Raw genomic sequence first — 8464 nt, 5'->3', positions numbered from 1 at the left:
CAGCGAAGCAGGAGAGGAGGATGGAGCGATCGACTGTGTCAAATGCTGCAGAGAGATCAAGGAGGATGAGGACTGAAGAGAGGGAGGCCACTCGAGCACAGCTGCCAGGAGAGCTGTCTCAGTGGAGTGAGCTGTGCGGAAGCCAGATTTCAGAGGACCCAGGAGTGAGTAATGGGAAAGAAATGCAGAGAGCTGATGGTGGACAGCACGCTCAAGGGTCTTTGAGAGGATGGGGAGTAGGGAAACAGGGAGGTAGTTCTGAGGAGAGGTGGGGTCAAGGGTAGGTTTATTGAGGAGTGGGATGACAGCAGCTTGTTTAAATGCAGAGGGGAAACAGCCAGAGAGGAGTGAGGAGTTGAGGAGGGAGGAGATGAAGGGGAGAAGATCAGGAGCGGTCGCTTGGAAGAGGCGAGGAGGGAGAGGGTCCAGGGCACACATTGTAAGTTTGTGACCTAGGAGGAGAGAGGTGAGAATGAAGAAAAGGAAGTTTGGTCGGTGGGAGACTTGGGCATGATGGGAGAGAAGGGGGGACTGTTGAAGAGCTTGCGGATGTCTGTGATCTTGGAGGATAAGAAGGAGGCAAAACAGTGTTGTTGACAGTGGATTCAAAGAGTGATTGGAAGTAAGACTTCTTGGCTGTGGTGAGAGAGTAGGAGAATGTGGACAGTAGAGAGCGACAGCGTTCGAGGGCAGCTGGGATTTTAGACCTTTTCCACTTCTGTTCAGCGGCACGCAGACTAGTTTGGGTTGAGCAGAGAATGGAAGAGATCCAAGGCTGAGGAGGGGAGGGACAGACAGGATGAGATGTGAGAGGACAGAGATAATCAAGGGAGGAGAACAAAGAGGAGGTAGCATAATTAATAGACAGGTGGGAAAAACAGTCAATGGAAGGTAAGAGAGTGAGAGCAGTGGAGGCCAGGGTGGAGGGGGAGATAGAGTGAAAATGATGTCAGAAGCTGACAGAAGAAGTGGGTGGGTGGGGAGGGAGGGAAGAGAAAGGAGATGAAGTGTTCAGGATCCAATGTTAACTTTTTTTCTCACTGGTCCTATTGGGCCAGTTGGTCTGAAATCTACTGGCCTGGACTGAATTTTTACTGGCACGAACTGAATTAAAAAAAAAAAGAAACAATACAATTGTGTGTTTCTTTACATAAAAGCATGGTGTGTGTGTGTGTGTATGTCTGGAACCAATGACAAAATACTATAATACAACAGAAAACATGTATAAACAAATAGAACACATTGAACATGGCAATCTCTGCCCTTCTCTCTTGCTCAAAGTCGCCGGGACCTCTCTCCTGTGTTTTGAGCCAATGTTCCATGACCCTCTGTGCATTAAACTCTTTGATTGGAGGCCCCTGTATGCTCACAAACAGCATTTTTTGAACATGTCTTCTATGAGGTTGCTCCTCCAATCTATCTCAATTCACTTCATTAGACTGAAGCCTCTCTCCACAGTGGCAGTGGACATGGGCAGAATTAGGATGACCTCAATTACCATCAAGAGGTTCTTAAATCTTGTCTTCCTTTCTTTATCTTTGAAGAAGTCCCCCCACAACTTGGACTGCTGGGACTGGGGCAGCGCCTCAATCAGGACCTTAGCATTAGGCCACTCTTGGTGCCGGGCTGCAATGATGTCGCAGCCCATGTGGCCCAGGACCTCTTTAAAGTGGATGGTCACTGCTCTAAGGTGGTCCATTCCATAACTTGCAAGATCTCCTTCCTGGGGTCCACCAGCTTGGCAGCATCCTGCAAAACTTTGTCTGTATCCACAGTCCTGAACTGGGTCCTCAAGGCCTCCATCACTCCCTCCATATATTACATATTATATTAAGCAATACGCAAACATTTATCAGCAGTTAATCACTTTTGTATACGTTTTGATTATAAATATGACAGTTTCAGATAATTATAACATTTGATCGTGTGAATTTACGTTTTTATCAACATATAAGCTTAATGTCGATACATTTTTTGCAGTTTCTTCTCAGATCAGTATTAATGTTTGCGATTATTATTGTATTGAAAACATATGTGTGTTTTAAATAAAACCAGAGTGTATTTTTGACCCAGCAACAATCATGTGTGGGGGATGGGTTAAGATTTAAGATGGGTGATTTGTGCAGATCAGAGATCAGAGAGATCTGTCTGTTTTTCTGTGTATGTGTACGATTGGCCGAATAAGTACTAGGTGTTGACAGATTGGCATTTAGTATGTTTATTTTTATGCAAAATAACAATCTGAACCATCTCCGGTTTTATCGTAAAATGTTTGTAACTGGGAATAAAACAAACAAATAAAAAATCCCATATAAATGACTAATGCTGATCACTGATCACTAATCCCAGCGCAGCACAGTGCGGTGCCACTGGAATCGATGTAAATAGACTGAAAACTCCATCAAAAAAACTAAAAAATGGAGAGTGCGCCTCTTATTTTCACAGCAAAAATATCTCCCAGGTTTCGATAAATGCAACTGTCAATATGTAATATAGACAAACACACGAATCTACCATGTAAGTTTCAGCTCGAAGCAGATTGATTTACCTTTTGAAAACATGATGTAAAGGGAATAAATGTGATTATCTTATTTTTATAGTGCATGCTTCCTCATGCCCCGATATAGCCATTTTGGTGAAACCCTCTGCTTTAAATTGACAGACAGGTTTTGCATCAACCCCTCCCCTCCCCCTCTCTTACACAGGCACCGTCAGTACCCCCCCAGCTCTTATCAAACCGCCCCCCCATCTCACATTTTATTTTCCAAAAAATATTTAACATATTTAACAATATTTGATATATCATTAATGTACAATTGATTCAATAGCGAATTATAATAATCGGAGAGAGTAATATTACATTTTACGTACAGTTTTGTTCTCTTATTGAAGAAAAAATGACCACACTCACGTTTGCAAACTCTACAACTAGTAAGCGCTTAGGCAGGCATAGTTAACATTCCACTTACCTTCGACAAGCCATGTATTTATGGTACTTGGTGCCCAGGTCCACCCCATTCCTTTCTCGAATCTCGATGACATGGACGTGGTAAAAGGTTTCTCCCTCTTCACAACATGCAATTAGTCGCAATTAGTTTTTTCAATTTGGCTACTCGCCACCTCATTCAATTGGAGCAGGCAGACGTTCATTGGTGCAGCCGCAGGGTTGTCAGCCGCCCGTTTGGCCGCAATACACACAACATGCTGCAGGGACTTAGCATGGCTGTTAAGAGCATGTTTCAGTAGTTGTTTGATCCCTTGAAAAACATTGGTAGCGCATGACATGTACAGCAGTACATGTGTCCCTTGCCACTATCATTTTTGACCCCTGGAAACTGTTCTTTCCACGAAAGCAAAAATGATCGTGTTCACTTTGCCTCGTACGATGCCATGTTTGGGTCCCGCTCTAGAATGCACTATGAACTATGATTGTCAAAACAGATGAGCCATCGAATATTATTGGTCAAAAAGACGACACCAGAATTGTCACAAACGAAGGGTGGCGAATAAGAGGTACAGACACATTATAATGCAAGAACTAGCGAATCTGAAGTGGAAAGAGTGACAAAGATGACAAGCAAACGTTTTAATACGATACTATTTATCCAATTCCATCTTTCCATTCCAATGACCACTATCAACAACAAATGCAGCACCTTACTACATTGTGTGCTAAGCTTTTGTTGGATGGCTTCCATCTTGAATTAGTGGATGGAGATGCATCCAATATGCCTATAAAATGGGTGACAGATGTTCTAACTGCACTCCATTATGAAGTTTGTGGAAAGCAGTGAAGTATGAGAATTTCATCTTCAGCTTCAGAAACAGCCTAGTGGCAGACGCTTATTCCAAGCTGTGCACTGAATTCAATAAATGGGAATGGTCATTCAGAGAGCATATGTACACATGGAAGTCAAATGCAGAAACAAAGATTTCTAACTTTGGGACAGTATCTCTACAACCACAGCCCTCAAACATTGATGACGTTCTGACCAAACTGAAATGTGAGGCAGCCATACTGCTTAAAAATTGAGAAAAGGAAATCCTTGACAACCTGGATCTATACCATGAAAGACAGGAGAGCCACATCTAAGTACAGAGAAGACTTTAAAAACAGCGCCAAAGTCTCAGCAGAGAAATTGAAAGCTCAGTGAAGAACAAACTTGAGGCTACTTTTGAAATTCAGAAAGGAATGAAGAAAATAGACAACATAATAAATAACCCTGCAGCTGTAATGGAGCATACGGTATTGGAGTTACTTGAACACTGTAGGAAGGTCAGAGCTGATTTAACAGATGAGGACCTGGATAAAGACTTTCAAAACATGTGGATAAAGACAGTGTCCGAGCTGTCCTTTAAAGGCTTGCAAAGACAAGATGTTCCACAGGACGCATTCAATCAATTAAGGTTTAATTTAGTGAGGCAGGGAGATTCAGTGAATTAAATGCTAAATGAAGTCAAACATTTAGATCAATGTGGATGAGAACCTTTTGTTGTTAAGGATACCAAACAAAATAATTATTTCAAGAAGATATTTGTGGTGGGCGGGGCTGTTGCAAAAGGTCAGTTGATAAATTAAGAAAACAATATATAATAATAAATATGAAAAGTGTGAATGTGTATATATTTATATGCCAATATATGTATATGTATATGTTCTATGGCTCTACGATAAGTTTATGCACTCATGGTTACATATGCTCATGTGGAGAATGTATGAGGGGGGTGAATTGTGTCTGTGTGAGGCCAGTACACCCTTATCAGCATATCTGGGGGTTGTTGTTGCAGGGTGTACAGTGCAGGATTACTGTCCAAATGTCATGTTTCCTATGTATGTATGTATTTATGTTTGTATGTATTTTCATTCAGTCAAGAAAGGACCGTTAGGAACATGTTCTGGTGCAGCACACATACAATGATATATAAAACCAGAGACAGTTCCACACTTCCCATTGTTGACTATGTGCTGGAATGGTGCTGTCAGCTAGGCTGGTGCTGTCAGCGGAGTTAACCCCGTCCTTTTCTGTGAATTATTTTGCGTGTTGCAAACCCATCTTTTTTTGTGTGGTGCACACCTACAAAGCAGAAATCACACATCATTTTAGTCATTTCTCCCTTGTAGCGCCATTCATACAATTAATTAATTAATTGGTGAACAGCGCAGAAGTTATTGCACCACACAAAATGTGGTTTTAAATATGGCAAATAATGCGTATTTTTGTGTGATTTGAGACTCGCATACACTATAAATATCAGCCCTTTATGTTAGATGTTTATCTTTAAATGTTGCTTTGCCATATTGTGATTGTATTATTGTGCACATTTACTTTACTATCCCTCCATGAAGCCAAGCAAGATTTGATTGCAAATTTTTAACTTTCTTCTTTCAATATTCTATCATATAGTTAGTATTTTTTACTATTATTATATTTGTTTTGTGTCCTCCCATTTACTATTCTCTTTTGTAATGATTTTACATATTTTAATGTTATTGAGTGTTCATTTATACTTTTTTGCTTAAACAAACTATTTTGGGTATGTTTGCTAGTGAAGATTTTATTATATGTAGGTGTAATATATGACAGAGAGGCATAAACAAGAGAAGATGTGTCAGATAAATAATAATAGCTACAGAATCACTGTAGGAGTTAAATTCACCTAATAATGGGCATTTATTCAAATTCAAGCAATCCTTGCATATAATGTGCTACAACAGGCAGCACAGGAATGATCTAGGTAGGACACTGAAATTATAGAAAATTATATTAATGGGTTGACATTAATGTCAATTTTTACATCACCATAATGACTGAAATATTAAAAATGTGATCTGGATTATATACATATTATATACTGAAGGGTTAATATGAATGATCAATGCTGTACTGAATACGTATAATCGTTGATTTTATTCTGTGTGTGTGAGATTAATTTTGCTTACATGCAAGGAGCATACTGTCCTATTGTTCATTATCTTGTGAGTGTCTGTTATTGCCAAGTTTTACTGAGATTCCACTGAACAAGACCTTGAAACCATGTACTTCTATATCTTGAGACAAATATTTATAGTTTAAGAAACCGCTCCTTTTCATCCCTGGCCACTACCGTCGCAGTGAAGTCAAAACAGCAGAGTCCCTGACCTCCTTCTGGTGATTACTCAACACACATCTTTTCAGACTTGTAATTTCTGTAAGATTGCACTTTACAGCATTTTATCATACTTCATGCCTTGTATTACTAGTACTCATATTTTTATTTTTATTTCCCCTATGCTCCCTTTCCCTTGGCCTTTGACTGTGACCACACATCTTGTCTGCACTCAGCTTTTACAATCCAGGATGTAAGACCTCATATATTGTATATACTTGTGTAAATTAAAATTTGTAAAATGTATTATGGTTTGCATTGCACTGTAGTATGTAAATCTGAATTTGTAATGTTTTATGTTGTGTACTGAACTGTATTTTGCTAAGAAATAAATACAATAATAATTATAAGGAAGGAAGCAAGGAAAGATCCAGCAGGGAGATTAACTTCAGAACCTGCGGCCATTTGTGTATTTTATCCTGTATTTCTACTAATACTGCAGCAAAGACTTGTGTTTGAGTGAAGGCACAGCTATATTTTCAGTGCCTCAGAGTGTAACTTGTTTAGAGCAGTATTGACATATTCACAACAATCATTGCATACCAAGCCAGTGTTTCACTTAAATAGCCAAAACTAATTCTGAGCTCATGCTAACAAAACAACAATTCAGCTTCATGGACTCCCACTAACTCAACAAGGCTGTGTAGAGGACAAATATAGAAATGTAATTCTGCCTTTGTCCTTTGTGTGCTGTGACCCTGGAGATCTCTCTTCAGTAACTTTTAATTGCCTACATTCTTGTAAGGAGCATGTTTTTTTTAACTTTTCTATTACTCCCTTCTTGGTTATCAGCTATCATCTTCGTGTATTCCCTGTCTATCTATATATCTATCTATCTGTCTGTATGGTCTGCTGTTGTTTTTGATGTAGATTAAATTGAGAGGCTGAAAACAACATTCAACATGAAAACTAAGAGCTGGTATGCAGCAGTGCATTATGGGTACACCTGTATACTGTGGTATTATCACAGTGAAATTATGTTTAACATGCATAGGTAACTAGTGGCAACCATTGTGCTTCCTTCAAAAGGGTTTTGCAGACGCCCACAGCATAGGTGTGTAGATTCCTTATGTTGTAAGTTGCCCTGGATAAGGGTGTCTGCCAAGAAAAAAAATAAAAAATAAAAAATAAAAATAAATAATAATAATAATGTCATGTTCATGAAAATACAGGGAAGGACCAGTTTATAGTCTCTGAATGACTTTTATTGTCCCCTAAAAATCATGTAGATGAAATAGATGCATTGAGACAAGCTTAGAATTCATCCTGGAAAAACGTATCAAAAGACTGCAACAAACATGAATTGGCCGCCATGTTGTATTTTACGAGAACTATTGACCATTTTCATCATTCTTCTTCGAAACTGCTTATTGCATAGCCCTGAAAGTTGTTACATAAAGTCACATGATGATGTCGATTTACGATTGTTGAAGAGAAGTTGGTTGGTCACATGGTTCAGATTCCATATTGCGTTTGTCTGTGTCCATTTGGCCAATTTAAGTGAAATGTTGTAAATGTAGCCCTGGCACCATCTTCTCACGTTTGCGCAAGGCATGTGTAACCGGGGCTCATTATGGCTTGAACAAAGTGACCCCTCAGTATAAAAGTAGTACAGTGTTAAGCCTGTCGTGGTAGGAGGCCCGGCTTTTTAGCATAGAGGGCTTAATGCTGTACTGCGCTGGAGCGAGGGGCACTGGTGGTGCGCTGAGAGCTCCGACCCGCATCGGCTACACATGTAAATGCAAAACAATTAAATAAAATGACCACAAGGAGGCAAACCAACTTCTGCTCTAGTCTGTATCTGTTGCAGTATTTTGGTATGGGAGAATATAAGACTACATTTTAAAGCCTAATACAGATAAAATAATGCTCAAAACATAAATAAAAGTGATAAGTAACAAAATGGCTGCCATCAACCAATCAATTTTGAGGCATATAAATAATCAACAGATGGTAATAATTTGTAATTTCATTACTACTTTTCAGATACCAGGTGCTGGTAAAATAAGAAAACAATATTTGCAAAAGAACCCTTAACAGCTGAAACATGCCAAGTCTACAAATATTGAATAACATCCTAAAGCTGCAGGTACAACTTCGGCACCACACCGTTGCATGCAACTTATTCTATTTTAGAGTCTTATTCCTTGAATTCTACTTAACTACTAAGGGAATGTTCATACAAATTCAATTTATATAGAGACTGTGCTATTAAATAGGACTATTGAAGGACTGCATTTTTTTTCAGTATAGCATCATAATTAGAAAATAAATAAATAAACAAATCAAGATATTGTGAAGTGGCTTATAGTCCAAG

The sequence above is a fragment of the Amia ocellicauda genome, chromosome 14 (genome assembly GCF_036373705.1).
Source record: "Amia ocellicauda isolate fAmiCal2 chromosome 14, fAmiCal2.hap1, whole genome shotgun sequence".
In the NCBI taxonomy this organism is placed as follows: domain Eukaryota; kingdom Metazoa; phylum Chordata; class Actinopteri; order Amiiformes; family Amiidae; genus Amia; species Amia ocellicauda.
Note: the sequence above shows the minus strand (reverse complement) of the source record.